The sequence below is a fragment of the Triturus cristatus genome, chromosome 1_1, assembly GCF_964204655.1.
Source record: "Triturus cristatus chromosome 1_1, aTriCri1.1, whole genome shotgun sequence".
NCBI lineage: Eukaryota > Metazoa > Chordata > Amphibia > Caudata > Salamandridae > Triturus > Triturus cristatus.
The window spans coordinates 1,289,342,532-1,289,363,318 of NC_140579.1; positions in this window are offsets into that span (position 1 = coordinate 1,289,342,532).

Below are 20,787 nucleotides of genomic sequence, written 5' to 3' on the forward strand. Positions count from 1 at the left end.
TGTACCTGACCTCCTGGAGCCTTCACTGGGATCCGGTAGGCAAATGGACCCTCATCGAGACTTCCAGGCAAGCTCGGCCATCTGGTCGCCCCATAGGAAAGCATTGTGCGCGACCAGATGGCCGAAGGGACATGCGCGACCAGATGGCCGAAGGGACATGCGCGACCAGATGCCCGAGGGGACAGCCGCGACCAGATGGCCGAGGGTAAAGGGGAATGGGGGCCGCCCTTCCCGGGGCCCCCAGGGGCCCGGCCGGAGCTCCTGAACCCAGACGAGCGAGGGGAGGCTCCCCGGACACAACGGAACCCCGTCCCGGGCCTTTGGCAGTGCCGCAGGCCGGGGGATGGGGCCCGGGGACGGAGACCCCGACCCGGGGCCCGGCCGGGCCCCTGAACCCAGCCGGGTCCCGCAGGCGCAGGGGAAGCCTCCCCGGGCCCTCCGGACCCCGCCCCGGGCACCCTGCCACGTGGCAGGACCCCGGACAGAGCCCGGGGTGGGGAGGCCGCCCTCCCCGGGGCCCCCAGGGGCCCAGACGGAACTCTTGAACCCAGACGAGCGAGGGGAGGCTCCCCGGACACAACGGAACCCCGTCCCGGGCCTTTGGCAGGGCCGCAAGCCGGGAGATGGGGCCCGGGGATGGAGACCCCGACCCGGGGCCCAGCCGGGCCCCTGGATCCAGCCGGGGCCCCCGGGCCCGCAGGCGCAGGGGAAGCCTCCCTGGGCCCTCCTGACCCTGCCCCGGGCACCCTGCCACGCGGCCGGACCCAGGACGGGGCAGGGAGGCCGCCCTCCCCGGGGCCCCCAGGGGCCCAGACGGAGCTCCTAAACCCAGACGAGCGAGGGGATGCTCTTGCGCGCGACCAGATGGGAGAGGTGCGACCAGATGGCCGGGACTGAAAGGACTCCCATCTGTCCAACCCCGAGCCTTCGCGCTAGGGTTCCCGCCTGCCCACGCAGGGCTCCGTGGCTGCAGGGCTCCGGGGCTGCAGGGCTCTGGGGCTGCAGGGCTCCGGGGCTGCAGGGCTCCGGGGCTGGAGGGCTCCGGGCCTGCAGGGCTCCAGGGCTCCGGGCTGAAGGGCTCCAGGGCTGCAGGGCTTTGGGGCTGCAGGCCTCGGGGGGGGGGGGGGGGGGCTCGTAGACCCCACGCTGGGCCTCAGGCATGGGAGGTCCGGCGGAGCTCCCGGGGCCCGGACGCCCGGGGGACCCATGGAGCCCGTCCTGGGCACTTTGCCTCGCCGCGGGCTGGAGGAGGGAGCACCGGACGCCCCGGGGAAGTGTCGTCCGGGCTTGGCCCATCTGGTCCCCGCCTGAGAACCGCCATCCCCAGGAGGGGTGTCCCGGCATACCCTGCCCCTACTAATCCGGAAGAAGGCTACCCACCTTTCTTGTAACCCTCGCGCTCCGAGTGACGGAGGGGATCCTAGGCACGGGTGTGCCCGACCTCCTGGAGCCCTGACTGGGATCCGGGAGTCAAATGAGCCCTCGTCGGGACTTCCAGGCTGGCCCGGACATCTGGTCGCCCCATTGGAAAGCATTGCGTGCGACCAGATGGCAGAGGAAGAGGTGCGACCAGATGGCTGGGACCGAAAGGACTCCCAGCTGCCCACACCGAGCCATAGCGGTAGGGCTCCCGCCTGCCCTTGCAGGGCTCTGGGGCTCTGCACCAGGGTCCCTTGTCCCGGGCAGATGGACACTTGGCAGGACGTGGGATCCCAGGCCCTGACCAAAAATCAGGAGGCCCGGGGTCGGTCCCTACTTCTCAACGCAGCCAGGCCAGGGAGATCGGGGAGCCTGCCCAAGCACGAGGGACCCCAGTCCCGGGCACACGGTCCCTCAGGTTGTGCGCTCGTTTTCCACAATTTTTTTTCTAAATTCCGCCCAGCCCTAATATTAATGTCAAATCTTCTATATGTTAAAAGAATATGCTTTTTTGAACTTTGAAGAGACTGTATCATATTTTACATGTTTGCTGTATGAGTTACATCGCAAACATTTGGCTTGGCTTGTGCATGGGCCCGAAGATCTGTCAGACCGTTGGGTCTGCTCTGGCTCGGCTCTCCCTGTTAATTTGTTGGCTCGCCCAGCTCTATTGCGAGGTGCGCCTTGGATGTTCACGTTCCTCACAATACTGCACATACCTTACAAAACACTTATAAACACTAAAAAAAAATAGGGCTGCCCTGTACATTTACTTCCTTTTACTGTCTAAACAGGGGCAAGATCTCATTGCATTTTTTGTTGTCTGATACTACCCAAAATGCACCATGGTTTCCTTCAATACGGCACCTCCAGAAGTACTTCCTGGTTTTCACAAAAGGACTGCTTGCACAGAGCAAGATGTGTGTTGAAAAGACTGAGGCCTTCCTGCCCCAGTCACTCTAATGTTCTCAAATGCAGCTAGTTGAGACATGTTCCATCACTGTGTCGTAACCCAGGATTCTAGTCAGGCTGCCAGTTCCGTACTGCAGGGAGAACTGTTGGTTGTTGCTGGAGTGGGTGGAGGATGGGATGGAGTTGAAGAGCAGGTAGTTGGCTGTAATGGATTAAAGAATACGTTCATTTAGTTCTCTCCCAACTCCATACCACTGCAGGATGGCTCCTACAAGAGTGAGTTGACCACTTGAACATTAGTGCCTAAAATAACTGGTGGTCCTCGCAGGACAGCACCGGAGGCATGTGTTGCATTTCTTTTTATTTGTTGCAAGATGGTTTTGACTGAGGTTCTGCTGATGCAGCATAAAAGCATTTGCTGGCCTGCCTCTGGTGAGACACTCTGTTTCTGAAGCGACAGAGATGAGGGGATATGCTGTGGGGATGCAGTGTCCATTCAGGTGCTGAGGAAGTGTCTAGGGATACTCTGCAGAGATCTTAGTGTGCAGCATTTTTCAGAGGATAATAATGACAAGATAACTCTGGTTCTTAATGTAAGTGATGGAGAAATCTGTGATTTGTCCACTCATAGTTTTAATTCCTCATAAAGTAGCAGAGGGGATTAATGTTTCTGTTGCAAAGTGCAATGTGTAACCTGCAGATCACAGATTTGTATTTTATGTCGATAGCTCAGTGGGTTACTGCTTTTGTCACAATGATCATTTAGTTACTTGCAGTTCATCATAATCCACAAACTTTCTAAGATAGCACGGTGAGCTATGAACCAGTATCAAAGAGATGCATGCAAACTACCAGTCATAGGTTTAGGACCAATGATTTGTTATTCTTAGGTTGCTAAAATGGATTCCTTTGCATAGTAATACGTTCTTACCGTGTAGACAACCCCAAACACTATACTGTGTTTTAAATCCTGAGTTTGTAGGTCAGATATACTAACTCTTTGCTGCATGTTTATGTCACAAAACTGATACAAACCTGGTGCAAAGGGTTGTTTTGGGATTTTCCTTCCAGCAAAATCTTGATTTGCATTAGAAAGTAGCTCTACAGTAGCGCAAAGTAACTCTGCACACTATTTTGTGACAGGGTTGCACACTATTGGTGGTCCATTGGCGTTCAAATGCAATCACCCACGGATTTTGACATCAATCCATATCTGCTAACATTGGTAGAAAAAGATGTGTGTTTAAAAATTACATTTCCTTGAGTCATGCATAACAATGGAGAAAAGTTATATTTTCTCCAAATACTTCCAACTTTGCATGTGTGCTGCACTGTACAGTACACCAAAACATTGGGAAAAGTGTTAAAGCATAGTGTTTTGTACCTTTCCAGTACACTTTACAAACAATCTCGCCTATTGCGGTCCAGCAATCAGAATCTGCTGGCCACCCCACGAATCAGGAAGAAGCGCTGGGGTGGTAGATCCTTTGTGGCTAAAGTAGCTAAACTCTGGAATTCCTTGCCGCCTGCTTTAAGGCAAATTGACTCAGATTGCCTATTTAGGAAGTCAATCAAGACTTGGCTTTTTAACCTGGATTGATCCTGGAGGGGGATGTGATGTCTGATCTTGTTTTTAATGTGCTGTTGCTTTGTTGCTTTAGCACCGGGACACCTCCTTCGGGAGGTAGCCGTTTTGCGCTTTATAAATGGCCGTATTATTATTATGGTGCCAGGGTCTGTGTGTTGGCACAAGGCGACCTAAAGTGTCCCAGCACAAGGGGAAGAGAGCAACAGTGCCCGCTTTAAGTAAATATGGTGTAGCGCTCATTATGTTATGTAACATTTCCTAAACTATTATTTAGGCACTGGTATGATTCATTGTCTCTCTATGTCTGTGCGAATTTGTGACATACAGCACTGATACCCTATATTGGGATGAGTAGCACAGTAAAAGAATTAATTGTGTGAGAGGGGTGAAGGAGAGATGGAGGCACTGTTGGAGGGTGGGTAGCGAGGGAATGCGTGGAGACGGAGTCACTTTGTGGGCCCCAACAAAGACTGTGGCACTGGTCACCACCAATAGTAAAGCTGGTCTTGGGGACAGACCCAGGGAGAATGTGATTTGCCCGAACAATCTGGTAAAAGAAAACCAAGACTGCAGAGCCCCACTACTTGTTTCACAAACTGTAACTCCCCCTATTATTATGACTAGTGAAGGTAGCTACTGCCCAGGAGCACACAATTTGGCCAAAGGGGGAAGTCGGCATTAAATACTGTGCCTCCTGGTTTCCAACTTCCCACTAGGCCATAGCAGGGATAGAGGTGATGGTGTGGCCAAGGGATTGCCCTTCCTAGGGAAATGCCACTATGTTGGGAGCTCTGCCCAGATTTTATTGCAGTCTTTTTACAGACTATTTAAGCTTAGTTTCATAGCTAAGACATACTACCCTAATAAGCAAGAAAAGGTGCTAGGTCTTACTGCATCTGGCAAAACCTTTCTCAATGAACCAATGGGTCTGATCTTTTTATTATGAAAAGTTATAACAGAGGCAATAGGCCTGGTTTATTTGTTTTGAAAAGCACATTTTAAAGCCAATAGGCGTATAAGGGCGGGTTATGATTGCACTATATTAAAGCCTTTGTGATATTGTCTACATGTAAATTGACGGACTACTGTAGTAGGCCAAGGTTTTGCTATTGGTTATCCCCTCTGACAAACCCTGGAGAAAGCCGACTTGCACCGTGCTAATCCTTGTTAACCCCTCAGAAAAGGAGTTGTATATTGTTTTGCAAATGTTATTTTCTTCATATTTGTAATTGGGGTAGGCCTGATGGTTGCTTTATGGAAAAACGTATGCTGAGCTGGTTATAGTGGCAAGACAATGAACAAGGATATTGGCCCCATTCATTCCTTAGGAAAGGGTATGTTAGATGTCATGGTCTCTATTGTTTGTCATGAAAGCCATTGTATGACAAAGGCAATAGGGCTGATATATTTATTGTGAGTAATACATACATAGCCAATAGGTTTTTAAGGGTGGGTTGTTATCACTCTGGGTTTAAGGATGCACACAAGTCTTTCATTACTTTTAATTTTCTTACAGTTCACCATTTTAGGCAAGCATTTTCGTGTTGGTTACCTCCCCAGAAAAACCCGGGAGATAGAAGATTTGCCCTTTAATAAACCTTGTTAAGTCTTCATAAAAGTGGTTGTAGAGTGTTTTGCCAAACTTAATTGTGTACGTATTTGTAATTTTATGACTGTATGCCTAATGGCTGCTGTGTGGTGTCCTAAATAACTTTCTCTAGTGAACCAATCCCGCCTATTGTAATTTTCGCTTAGAAAAAGTAATTTCAGGCACCATACATCTGATGTGGTTATGGTGAAAGGTTACAACAGAGACAGAAGGCCTCAGTTATTTATGTGCAGGAAGGGACACCTTCCCGCACATAAATACGGCCTGGTACTGCCTAAGTACCCTTTTCTTTAAAACCCAAGAGCACCCAGGTATGAGGACTCCCTCCCTCCTCCAAGGCAAGCATTTCAGACCACACTCTTTTGGATTAGGGGGTGTAAGCCCCCGGCCGTATTTATTACATAATTAAAAACATTGATATTATTTACATTATGTACAATTATGCAGAAAGTCCGGGTATCTTGATCGATACACGAGGTTACTTGGCTAACCTTAACATGTTGCTAATACATCATCATTCCTATAGTAATCTACACATGTATTATACATTACCTTCTGCGTGTCCCCGCTAGAGCCTACGGCAAGGTCAATGACTGGCAGCCCCAGATCCCAGTAAGACGACAAAAAGACTCCACTGGAGTAGGCCTGTGTAGGGGGCACAGCTTATCGGACGGATATTTCTCCCCCGGGCCACCCCTACGCCCTGAGCCTTAAGTCCATAACAGGGGCTGCAATTCTGCATATTTGCGCCCTGATGCGCATACGTGTGCAAGGGTGGCCACAGGCCTATTGGAAAGAGTGACTCCCCTGGCCCCCGCACCCTGACAGCCTACCGACCGGCTGTCACTGCCCCTGGAGTTGTAAACGTTGCGTAGGGGGTCCAGCAAACCGGACGGATGTCTCCCCGGGCCCCCCCTTTACGCCCTGAGCCTTAACGCCATAAATGGGTGCTGCAATTCTGCATCCTTGCGCCCTTGTGCGCATGCACGTGCGGCAGCCTACCCAATGCGAGACCCTCTGTCTCCTCCTCGTGGGGCGTCCCCAATTTAATAACTGGTGATGCCCGCTACGAACCGAAACTATGCTCACCAATCATGACCTTACCGCCTGACCAAGGACACCAAACTAAAAATACGACAATATTACCTGCAACAAATATACAATATACGGACACTTTTAATACACATTACCATAGCATCAACACATAGTTTCACATTACCTGTTACTCAAAACGACATATACTGACACTTTTATTACACATTACCATGGCATCAACACATAACTTTACATTACACATTACCTGTAACTCAAAACCACATATACTGACATTTTTATTACACATTACCATAGCATCAACACAACTGTACGTTCCACATTACCTGTAACTGAAAATGACATATACTGACACTTTTATTACACATTACATTAACATCAAAACATAACTTTACCTTACACATTACCTGTAACTCAAAAGACATATACCTTACACATTACCTGTAACTCAAAAGACATATACTGACACTTTTATTACACATTACCATAGCATCAACACATGACTATACGCTACACATTACCTGTAACTGAAAACGACATATACTGACACTTTTATTAAAAAAATACCAAATTCATCAATAATCCCCATTTTTTCTTAACCCTGTCCCTCAAGATACCTGCAACGAAATTTAAGAAAACAAAGTCAGACACCTATAACTGCAACACTCGTATGAACTGCCTGTCTTAGGGGATGGTGGGTGAGGAAAAACAAGTTACGGGCCCTTTTTCGGCGCGGACCCGTATGCTGGGAGAGCGAGAGAACAAGAGACTGTTCCCGCTCCCCTCGCCCCCTTTTAAAAGAGAGGGTACAGGGCAGACCGGTCTAAACCGGCATGTCCCGATGTCTACAGGTTGCGCTGAACTGCAAGCACTAAAGTGCTTCCGGGTCGCGCTCCCACGGGCACAGTCATTGGTTGTTCGGGGGAGGTGGGGGCCCCACGTCCGAGGGCATGTCTACCCCCCCACCTCCTCCTGGCCCCGGGGACTGCCGCGACCGCCATAATGGCGGCCCGCGCTAGCCTTGCCCACAATCGTTGTTGTTTGCTGTTTCCATGTGTGATGCACAACCCAGCACACATGGAAACAGCAAAAACCAGGAGAAATTAAACATTTCTCCTCGTTTTGCTAGGGTGAGACCAGGTTTTCCCGGGTCTTAATTTTGGCGCTGCCCCATATTTACACCACCCTTGTAAATATGGGGCAGCGTCAAAATCAATGGGTGCTGTGGTGGAACGCCCACAGCAACACCCATTGCCCACCCCTTTCACGCTAAGTATAGCGTGAAAGGGGGCCGTATTCACAAGGTTGTGTTAAGCCATGTTAAGTGGCTTAACGTTGCCTTGTAAATAAGGCAAAGCCCCTACTGCCACCCCAACGTCCTGAAAAATGATGTTGTGGTGGTGATAGGGGCTTGTAAATATGCCCCTAAGTTCAGTGGTTAGGTCTCCACACATGCCCAGCTAATCTACATTTTAAGAACGGGTCACCCAGGCTGCAGACTATGCAGCTATATCCTCTTGGGTCACTCTGCGCATTACTCACTGCAGGTCTAGCTCTGGCAGTACGTGGAGGGCACCCACAGGTTGGACAATCCAGTGTCGAAGAGGACCAGGAAGAATTGGGGTGGAGTGCAAATGCTGATCTCTCCATAGTACGACATCTGTGGAGAAGAGAATGAGTGTGTGGTGGATATCCAGCAGGAGCCAGTCTACTCCATTCCTTAACCCATCTCCAGTCAGGGCGTCAGAACAGAGAGGAGATAGGGTGCATAGTGGGGCTAATTTGAGAACCAATTGGCCAGTGGTAAAGTCTAAACACAGTCTTGGGCACAAGTCCTTTCATTGCTGATAAATCTATTGTATAAAATGAATTACAGGCCAGGCATGCAAGCGGGCAGCAGTCATGGCATTTGTTTTCCAAATTCGAACAAAAAAATTATCGCAAGACGCATGGTGGCTATCTTGGAATTATTTGAGTTATATTATAATCTTAATATTCAACGATGGCCAAATGGCCTTTTTGAATTGTGAATGATGAAATAAAGTATACCTGGGATGCTGCACAATTGGTCAGAAATTAGCGTCTGGTGGCAGTGCCCTGCTGACATACCCTTTCAAAAGCAATTTAAAAGTAAATAAAAGAAAAATAAAGGAGAGGCAGGAAGGGGGTAGAAGATGGTCAGTTGAGCTGGCGGTGGGAAGGGGGAAGACAGTCAGGGAAGAGGAGTTGGGGGGGGGGGGGGAGTGAGGAAAGATTTGCTCTCCCATGGAATACCCACAGGAACAGAGTGCAGTGAAGGGATGAAGAGAAAGCAAGGCAGCTCTAGTGAGAAAGAGTGGGAGCTGGTGAGTCAGGTGACTTGGGGTCTGCTGTACAAGTTTGGTGACCTAAATATTTTTAAAAAGTCAGGCTAAAGATAGTAAATGCAGCCATCAGGCATTGGTATAAAACCAGGAAGGCCTTGAGCATAAAATACTACTACGATTTCTCCTCCATCTGGGAATCCCCCTGGCACACCTGAATGCCTGCAAGATAGCTTGAGTCTTACTTTTCGGGACGCTGAAATAGTAATGGGGGGATCTCTTTACTGTGCGTGGCCTGGTGCCTTAGGAGGTACTGTTTAGCAAGACCATGGGCCGGCAGTCAAGTTTCAAATATGTGGAGCTACTCTCTTGATATATGGACGAGAAGCAAGAAATTGAAGGTCCCTGGGAGATCGAGAGTAGGCTTCATGACACAGTTTATAACGAAAGAGTTCTCCATGTGGTATTGGATGCTGCTGGATACCGATTATAAATAGAAGTCGGCTCCTTTTTCGATCGGTGAAGGTCGGATCACAGGGTCGGACTTGCAACACTTTTGGCAAATATCTCTCAGGCTCTTATGTCAAGTTGTTAGATCAGCAAATTAAAAAAAGGACACATTTATTTATACTTTTTTCACGTTTTTCTTTAGTTATTTTCTGTTAGACATACATAAATCCAGGGGGCATAGATAATTTGTAGTTAAGACTTCAACAACAGCATGCACCAGAATCTATAATCATTATTGTAATAGCAATGTCACAGCTGCAATGTCACATTTGCCCCCAGTGTTTGCCCAATATACAATTCTATAACAAGTCAACATAACAACGTTTGCAGTTCTGAATTGGAGGCAAGTTGTGTAAAGTACATAGCGTGCAATATAAGGCCCTGTAGGAGAGGGCAATAGAGTGCAATTTAGTCGCGGGGACAGACGGATGGCAGGTCCAATGCTTACACACCGACGAAGAGGCCAAACAAACACGATGTTTGGGCGGGGAGGAAGGAGGGAGCCAGAAGGGAAGGGAGGGGCATGCTCACACATGGTCAGTTACGAGGAGGTGAGGGGGCCCAAGCAGGGTGTTGTACACCACTTCCAAGTAAGTTACGGCCCTTAAGGGCTGGCTGTATGTTGGAAGTTGATAGATAGTTTAGACTCTATAAACGCAAGGTATTTTGACCATTCTGGGGGATAAGCAGTGGTGGTGCGACCCAGTGTGTTGCCATGGGCCACCACTTGTTTAGCCATCAACGCCTTGTGCAGGTCAATGAGCCATGTTTGGGTCAGTGGTGCAGAGTTCGATTTCCAGGACACTGCAAGCCTCTGTTTGGCCAAAACCAGTGTCAGGTTCAAGAATTTATTAAGTATTATTAAGTAGCTTGGGCTGCGTGTTGCGACGTGTGATACCCAATAGGAAGTGCACACCCTGCGCTGATATAGTGGCACCGGTGGCTTCACGAAGTGCAAGTATGCTGCCAATTGGGGGCAGAATCACACCATGTGAATAAATGTGGCATCTGAGATGTGACAGCTTGGACAGGTATCAGAAAGAAGTTGGGTTAATTCGTGCTAATCCATGTGGGGTAAGATACTTATGAAGATAATTAAATTGTGTGTACTTAAGCCTAGCACTTGTGGAGACAATCTTTGGGATTCCTAGGCACTGGTCCCATTGTTTGTCAGACGGTGTGGAAGAGAGTGCCGCATCCCAGTATGCTCTAAGCACTGTAACAGGGGCGCTGTATGCGGTTTTGGAGAATTGTATAACATGGTGATGGCTCTCTGTCCTGTACCGTGCCTGAGCAAAGTCTGCAGTAAACTAGAGGTCTTAGGTACATCATTTGTAGTGCCCCACGTATCGTGCAACTGGTGGGTAAGGCAACTATATGTGAGGAAGGAACCTGGAGGTAATCCGTAGTCCTCCCTAAGAATTTTAAACATGCACAGGGATGATTCGACAAATAGGTCCCCTCATGTGGTGTTACCTGCCCTGGTCCATTTCACCGCCTCTGGGTGGGGAGCCAATGTTACACCACCAGGAAGCACCCAAAGTGGTAGGTCTGGAGTGTACGGCGGTGTGGGTCGCTCTCTTTGTAAGTATCAAATCCAGCATCCATGGGCCACTTTTTTACACTTAATAGAATTTTCTGGTCTCTCCAAAAGATTGCAAGATTTAAAAAAAAATCAAGCCCAGAGATGTACAAGATGTGGCCACCTCGAGGCAAATAAGAAACATATGTTCTTTTCCAGTCCTTCGCTTATGAAGTTCTGGGAAGATGAGAGCAAGGTCCTTGCCAGGATTTTCAAAGCTGCTATTGCGATCAATCCCATGCTGGTTTAATTTGGGACAGACATTGCAACCGGCTGCTTGTTAGATGAAGCACAGCTGTCCCGTCTGTTTTATCCGTTGCTTCTTGCTAGAAGGATAATTTGCAAGAATTTTTCTCAGTCCCTTAGCCCCCCCTATGTAAATGAGGGTAAGGCCTGTTCGCTGGACTTGTAAACTAGATACTCTCAATGTTGAGAGAGGAAATGGCACTTTTTGGGATTGCTTTTTTAAGATAGGAAGGAAAAATTGGCATGTAACACCAAGTTGTCCTATGATTATATCTGGGTGCAAGTATGTTACAGGCCTTTGTGTCTCAGCTCTATGGCTGTGGCTGTCACTGGCACTTGGATGGTGGTCGGTCTCAAATGGATCCGTGCCAAAAGGAATGGCCTGCTAACAAATTCAGACATTTCAGGTAGGCACTCTTCAGGCACGAAGAGGTTCTTTTCAAATGAAGAGGTCCAGATCCCAGCAACCCAGAACAAACCCACCCGGACACCAAAATGTTTCAAGTGCATTCCCTAACTCCATTTGATGTCTCTCTTTATCAGTACCTAACTCCCACTCAAGAGGGTTATCCATCACCTTTACTGTATTTCTCTGGTCCACAGGAGCCTGTAGGTACATCCTTGCCATACGCACTGAATGGCATATCAACTTCAGAGGCCATGTTGGGCCAGCATGGTAAAACCCCAAATGTAAAGTACCATGTTCCCCAATCTTCCAAATTATTGGGGTCCCTAGTCTACCTTCTAAAAATGCTGCAAAGAAGGATAACTTTTGCCATTAATAGAGCACCTAGCTTCAATAGTCTCTGCAGCATGGTAGAGGTTTGGCGGTCCATCAACAACTAGATGTAAGTACATACTAGCTCGTCAACATAGGGAAGAACTGAGGCTGGACAGTAACACCTGGTGCAGGCATCTGTTGAACATTTTGCCATAACTTTTCGAAGATTAGCTGTAAGTATTTACATCACCTTCTATGAACCATCTATGCTGACAAAGATTGCTATAGCTGGAGTTGGTGTGTTTATCCAAACCTCAAGTTGTCAGATGATAAAGCTACTCCAGCTCAAGAGCAGGTCCCGTGTGGTAGAAGCGGAGGGTGGAATCTAATTAAGGAGCACACTCATCACTATAGCACTTATTTTCCTTAACACATCGCCTACATTTACACACACTCCTGTCTACCACACCTCCACTTACATCCCGGTTCACATCAATTTCCAAAGAAATATTCAACTAACACTTTCTGCACCATATTTTTTAGACTTGTCTCCAGAGAAATCTGTACCACTCAATAGTGGTACATGTTTTATGCACCTATGTTATGTGTTTGGTTTTGGATGCGAGCTATTATTATTTTCAAATATCAGCCTGCTGACACCAACACATGGGTGTTCTTTTCCTACAGATCAAATCGCTCAGCATTCTGCTAGAAGCCATGGCAGTGACAAATGGACATGTAGAAATGAGAATGGGGACGATCCTGGATTATTATGGGTATGGGTATGAAAATAAAAAAAGGAATAGGTTACCCTGTAAGCATCTGTTCATTGCATGTGGCACTGTAGAGTCACATGCAGTGCATACACTCCTGCCACCTAGTCTTGGGCTCGGACTTTGCAAGTTATTTTTCTTCAAAGAAGTCTTTCGACTCACACAAATTCATTGACTCCTTCCCTTGTGGTAAAGGCGCATGGTCACTGCCTCCATTGTTAGATTGTTTTTCACCGAGAGGGTTTGAGTATGTATAGAGTAGTGTGTACAGAAGAAATAGCACCCATGCAAGTAAAAAAATTATTCCCTTTATAGTGAAGGATATCTGTAATAGTCATTGGGGAGGAGGACCAGTGTGAGTGAATTTACAGTACTACATGCAATGAACAGATGCTTACAGGCTAATATATCCAATACGTAGCATGTGTGGCTATAGATACACATGCTGTGTATAGACTGTAAAGCAGTAGTCGAGTAAGTTGTGGCTAGCCAGTGGATGGTGCTGAGGTCTGAAACAAAGTCCTGAGCATAGCTTGATCAACTCTGACCTGCTCTCTTGCTAGGACATTCAGACAGTAGTGTTTTGTAAGTGTGCGTGGAATGGACCATGTGGCAGCTGTACAAATGTCTGCTATGGGTATATATTTATTTTTAAAGCCATATTGGTGTCCTGTTTGCGGGTGGAGTGTGTCTTGGGTGGAAACGTAGGGTTCATTCTGATTCCATTTAGCAATTTTGGCTGTATTTGAAGATCTATCTGGTAATACGTGCCTTTGGAATGGGAAGGGCTTTATGAGGCTGAGAGAAAGCTAAAAATAGCTATGTGTTTTTGGAAAGGATATTTTGGCATAAAGATTCTAAGGTCTGACTCCATTTTGAGTAGGCCTTGACTACATCTTAGGTAATGGAAGTCGCCATCTTCTCAATTTGATTTAATGAGATTTGCCATTTTTCCTCAACTATGCAGAATCACTGTCATGCCTGCCATTGATGTAGACGTCAACTGAAATTATCTTTCCAAGAACTGTGAGAGTGTCACGTCATGCAGGAAATTAGGTAGATATCACACGTGAAGTGACATCAAATCTGGGACAAGGTTATCACAACGTCAAGGTAAAATTACAACAAGCACAGACGTATAGCCCAACTAGTGTGGTCTGAACTGAAGTAGATTTACCTTATACGTTCTAAGGATACGCATGATGCAGATAAAGAGCGAGCTGAGTCTTGGAGAAAGAAAGCTTCAGCGGCATGCATTTTCCTTTCGCAGGGAACTCTGCCATAAAACCTCACTGATAACCACAGCTTTTGTCGTCCACAAGGTATGCAGTGTATTGCTCTTCTCTAAGAAAGGCTAGATTGCAAGGTCTACTTTCCATGCTCTCCTAGTGTAGCACATAGAAGTAGGTTTTAGGGTATTGGATTTCAAATGACATTTTATCTAGGTTAGAAATGTTATATACTCGTTATTCACAGTGGGTCTATTAGCTACTTTTATGTTATTCTGTGTGGTTGTTTTAGAGGTGCTGAGAAATAGGTTCACTCTTTTGCAATAAAAGCTTATAGTTAAAAGTGTTTATTCTTCTTAGTACCATTTGTGTGTGTGATCTTGTAAAGAGTGAAATAAGACTGTTTCCAATAACACGGTGCCCCAGATCCTGGTTTAGGAATTGTTAGTAACCCAAAAGCAATGATTCCACTTCCACAGTAGATTGGGTGGTGTTCTGCGGGGCTACAATTACCTGTCTTTCACATTAAGAATTGGCGCACTGAACCAGGTTCACCTGTATCACCCGTGGGTGGGAAAGCACATTTTAGAACTACGCCAGAGTCGTAGTTTACACAACAGTTGGAGCCTAAGGCAGGACTCGAATCGTATCTTACGCTTATGCCTTGAATAGATTTTTCAGTATTTACACACACATGAACCATTAATACATCATTACAGACATGTTCGTTGTAATCATGTGTACCTCCTACTCAGAATAAAGGAGCACCTATTTCTGTAGGTTAGTCAACCTTGACTCATAAAAGGTTATTCTCATTCTGTGGGTTTTCTAATTCTATGATTACATTTTCAATTAAATCAGTTCTTCATGGCAGCCCCTTTTGCAATATGAGCCAATTACAGTGAAGCAATCACTCAATATCTCAAGTCACGAGGTGTCTCGATGCAGGAAAGTGGGGGCAGTTACATTTGTAATAGCTGCACGTGCGCTGTATGCCTTTGCAAAGTTTTACCCATGGGTGAAATTCAGGCCTCTTGATGCTGCCTTTGGACAGTTTCAAACCCTTACACATCAGTGGAGGAACCCAGTAGACCGTAGGACCTGGGTACAATTTGATACAAAACACAATTGATCCCATCTGAACTAATTTAACCAATAGCGAGTACCCTAGATAACCCAAAACATCTGCAATAACAAAAGTTCAGTTGAAATGAATTCAGAATCTGAATTGATTTTCAACAGTATACAAATATAATTTTGAATAAACGAGTTGCTCCAAGATAGGTGGATAATGGGTGCTAAGGGCAGTTTCAAGCCTACAAAGCAGTGCACAGCCTGCACACTATAGGGCTTACCAAGATTTGGCAATACCTTTGATTTATCAGGGACACCAGAACTGGTTTACTGGTCAGTTGCCACATATGCACAGAAATGTCTGTTTGGGGCCGCTGAGTGATGAAGGGGCTACGTGGCCAGTCTTGGCTGCTTACACGCCTTGTTCCTCGCCTTGACAACCTAGCACCTGCTGAGGAGATAGATATTTTATATTACACAATCACCTTATACTGGATACTTGTACAGTTTATACAAAGCATGCTGAGCTCCAAACTTGCGCTCGCAGTGGGACCAACTTCTCCAACACAAGTACAAACCATCAGTCCACAGACTGTTAACAGTATCATGGAAAAATCGCCCACGAAGCGTGATGAAGTAGCTTTCTAGGTCGCTCATAACACCAACAAGTTAGAAGCTTACATACACTACACCCCAAGACAAACGTAGAATACTAACTATATGTCTTCTTCTTGGGAAGGTGCCACCCATAGAGTAGGGCAACACCTAGGGAAGCATATTTGCATGCATTTACACCAGCATGCATGCCACACCTTCATTGACAGATCTCCCTGATTTAATTAAACAGGTTCAGAATGAGCACAGAGCTGCACCAGCTCTGGATTTGGGGAAGACGTTGATGAGTAACTTTCCTACAGCTTCCTCTATCATCCTAACAAACATTAAGGGTGAAGCTTAGGTTCTGGTTATACATCAGAAACTGGAAGCAGTTCCAGTTCGTAAATGGGAGCTACCAAAAATAATTGCAGACGTTCATACCTCTGTGGGTCATGGTACCTTGTGTACAAGACAAGTTAAGCCACATTTAAAACTTAAAAATGACAGTGAGGGTTCAGTGAAAGAGAAATCTACAACGAAAGGGAAGAAGAAACAGAGAGAGAAAGAGAAAAAACGGACGAGATCATCTGCATCCCGGGAATCTAGTAGGAGTGGTTACGATAAAAACATTGGAAAGTTATCAGTATTTTGATAGCCACTCTTCACGTTATTTCCAGGACACTGATGGTAAACAAGCAGAGAGAGGGAGTCTAACCGAGTCCAGCAGAAAGGATGAGTAAAGTGAAGTAGGACATGAGATTGACATTAGCGTAAAGAGGGAGGAGAAAGGTTTGGACTCAAACTTAATTGAAGAAGAAGAAAGTAGCTGGTCTTTCTAAAAAATATACTGATACAATTACAAGTCCTCCTGCGAAACTGGACTCGGGCAAAAGCACGTCTAGACAGTGCAACGGAAGTCACGATAGTGCATAAGGCAATTCAGAGGTTTCTAGATGCGAATCCAACAGATGACTTTACACAAATTGAGTCTCCAGATAAACATTTAAATCCTCTAATTGAAATATAAAAATTGAAGGGGATAAACCACGTACCAATAAAGCAATCTTCTGGTTGCAGTTGTCTGATGATTATGTTATCATCCTAGCTGACTAGACTTCAGTTTTTTTAGGGTAGCACCAGGGTGAGGGGAGGGTAACGTTTTCTCCCATAGTACTTTTAGATAAAACAGAAATTTAACCAGTGAATGGGCTGTAAGACAGGCTCTGGCCTTAGACATGAATCAAGTGGGGAGTTGTAAACACTCTATTCCACATATCATTACCTTATGCAGTGAACCTCAAGTGCAGGTTCAATAACCTTTGAAGCCAGAAGCAAAACGTGGTATCAAAACAATATCAGAACAGCTGCAATACCAGAGCATAATAGGGTCTTGTCTTTCACCAATGAACACACACCTTTTTCCAGTCTCTAAACCAGCCAGCTTCTATAGGATAGTTTTAGACTATATGAATCTTAAATTCCCGTGTCATCTGTGGGGAGCGGGGTCTAGTGGAGCAAGTTCTGTTGGGGTGCGGCATGGTTGGGTGCGGTGGTGTCAGGCGTGGTAGGAGGGTGATTGTCTCGACTGATACTTCTCCTTCGACGTCGCAACATGTTGCAGAGGCCTTTCTGACTGCAATCTTGACACCGACAGGAAGCAGACAGGTATTTGTCGTGACGTTGACCTTCTTTCCATTGACGGCGAAGCAGAACAATGCTTACTTTTCTCTTTTCTGCCCTTGTGCTCAAATCATATGAGAGGAGGGCTCTTTGAAAGGTTGATGGGTGCTTTCAAGGCCACATGTGGATCTCACCTTTCCTCTCTCCTGCAAGGCATGCAATTTGGGTCAGATTTAGCCATCTTTTTTCCACACTAAGGATAGTTATTGAATAATGGTGGCATTTCTGACTAATGTGGCTATCTAGGGACACGAGTATTCGAAGACAAATATTGATAAGAAAAGGATTTGGGGAGCTAAATGTTGGGAAGATAAGACGAGGCCTTAGTTCTAGCATGCATAATGCCTAAATAAATTATTTTTTTAACAAAACTATCCAGCAGACTACCTGTTTGGTCCTATGACAGACCTAAAAAAAAAACTTCTATACCAAAAGGCAGTTTGACTCGGTTCGATAATTGGCACTTTCAAATAAACATTTCAGAATCAGATATAAACAATACTATCCCATATGGAATGTTTCCTATTGAACATTTAGCATTATGGCCATATGATTCCGACACCTACATGCGTCGCTTTCTTTCCAATACTCTTGGATTTAATGCTAATCATCCTAATCCACGTTTTAGCACACAAACACTTGTAAAAGTCACTACATATAGTGTAGGTAAACTGTATCAACGATGGCTAGAACATTTAAGTCTTTCAGATGTGAAAGAACATTTTTCCTTGATTAAGGAAAACATGGATGTTCAGGATTTTCTTCTAGGACGACATCCTACTAGAAATACAAGATTCCTGGCAATAGGACTAGGTCATTTATAATGAATTAAACAAATACTCAGAAAAAGAAACTGCAGAAAGAATTAGACAAATAGATAAAAAAATATTTGCAAGCAGTCTTTAAAGTTATTAACAATAGATATCACACACTTCGAAAAGTCTACTAATTAAACCACTTCTGTTCCTTGGTCTTCAATATAATAAAATAAGATTTGGGGTTATTACAAAATGGACAAGCTCAGTTGAGAGCTATCACACAATTAATTTGGGCATTACACACACACTTAGATCCGGTTTGTGCCTTAGCTACGTCTAAACGAAACAGCAATTTTTTAACCTTAAAATATAATTAACATGGAAAGCAATGGCAAAAAAAATTGACATATAAATGAGTTAATATATAACAAATGGAGGAAGCAACATTCTCAATTAGTGCAAAACTACCTATTACATGGTTGATACATGGTATCATTTCTTAACCAACTACAATTTTTCATTTTCACGACTGCCAAACATATAAATCTGTAGTGTGGAACAACACCGTGCACAATTCACAATTGTTCCATTCATGGAAGTTTCCTTTTTCTTACATGTGTTTAACTGAAAATGACGATCACCCTGTATATATCAGGACAGCAAATTGTAGAAAACATTTAGGTTACCCCTTTATGTGTGACACTATATCATTGCATAGAATGTGTAGTGCTTTGATACCATGGTTAAATTGTGTTTTATCATTAGCTGCCACTTCATCCATCCCTACACACGATGAATTGCATTTCTAACAAACATTGCTTGCTCTGGACTAGAACCCAGCCAGCCATATGTGATTACAGTTTAACAAACAATGCAGTGTTGTGGAAGGACCATGTGCCCATCACCTCAAAACATAATTAGAAATATCTCTTGGCTTAGTCTTGATATGAAGGAGATACTTTTTTATGACTTAAACTATTTATTGTCAGTTGTAGTTCAAAAAGAAGTCCCTGTGACTTCTGAGGCTGAACTTTATAATCTGCAGACAGCCAGAACTGCTTCAAAGATTCAGAAGCTGTTACGCATACAATATCCGGCACATTTTTACTGATATCGTGCACATGATATTTATTTTGTCTTTGAAAACTAGTAATGTACATCTTTTTAAGGACATTGTCTCGTGTCTGGATTTAAAGAAGTAGTTGCACTGATACCATAACTTTTCCACTATTTGTTCTCCAACCTGTTTGGAGATTTTCCAACTATGTTACTGCTAATGAGCTGTGGTATTGTCATCTTTCTCCTCTTCCGACAAGGGAATCAGCACCATAAGTGCACCTATCCAGCTGAACAAAGATGCAGAGAAACTGTAGCATGTTATTTGGAACATATGTATCTATCCAAACTCAAATAAAACCGGATGCTGTCCTTTCGCAAAATGGACACTACACAAGTTAATCCTGTGTTTTGGTGCATAAGCTGTCCAACCAAAATAATTTTCGATAAACATCTGGAACAGCCCCCAGTGTCTTATCTTGATGTGAACTCAATACTCATACGAAAAATACCCTTGTAACGAAAAGGGAGCAGGGTTCAAAATCAAACACTCCCTCCTGTAAGAACGCTCTTATTTGTATGCCACTCTATTTGTCTAATTGAAGGGAAAACATTCATACACCTCTCAGTTCTCTCTTTATCTATACACTAAATCCTGATTGATGCAAAAATGTCTACTTTTATTTGTCAAAAAACAAAATACAATTCATAAAAATATATTTAGTACCTTGATACAGGGAAATTCACACTTTCATTTCCAATCTTTTTAAAAACATTGTGCGTGAGATATATCATAGTATATTAAAAACAACATTAAAAACAACATTAAGAATGACATCCTATCTGGTTGTGTTTGAGCAGCACAAATTTCTCAATCTTCATCTATTAACCAAATCCTTGTTTGACACGGATATTAGGAAGAAAAATTGGTGAAACTAATTACTCTCTGGTCTTGATACATCAAAATGTCAGATATTCTATCACACAGAAATGTCGACACAGCATTTCGGTGGTTCACAGTTGATTAACCCCACCTTCTTCATGACAAAGTGATCAAATCAATCAGGTTCTCTATTCGGTCATTGAGGTTTTTTTCTTTCTTTCCTAATTCTCTCCGTTGCTATCTCCTCTCTCGGTCTCAATTCACTCTTTCTTCTATTGTTAAAAAATTTATATGTATAGTGATCACTCCTGATGGAACTCGATGTGGTTGGTCACTTTTGTAGTCTGGCTAGCAAATAATTAATTAGTCCAGATTTCAAGCCAGGTGCTTCAGGTTCCTTTAAGATTCTTCACTGTGGATTAGTGTAGTTATGTATTTCCTAATCTTCCTGTGATGCCGCCTCCAGGCTCATTCCCTCGATTGAATACATGTGTTTGGGGACAGTTACACAGACCTCTATGCCCAGCGGCTGCGACATTCTTGCGAGATTTCATAGCCTCTCCTGTCCTGTCTCACTGCTAATCAAAGTGTGGCACTGGATTACCCAATTATGGAGGATATAGTCCTTGCATCTATCCGTCATTTAAAGACTGGGAAGACCCCGGGCCCCAGTGGCTTTCCTTTAGAGTACTACTCCAAACTCCATGGCATTGTTGCCCCTCACTTGCTTTGGCTCTATAAGGAGGCCGGAGACAAAGGCTCCTTCCCCTCAGATCTTGATCTAGGTACCATTG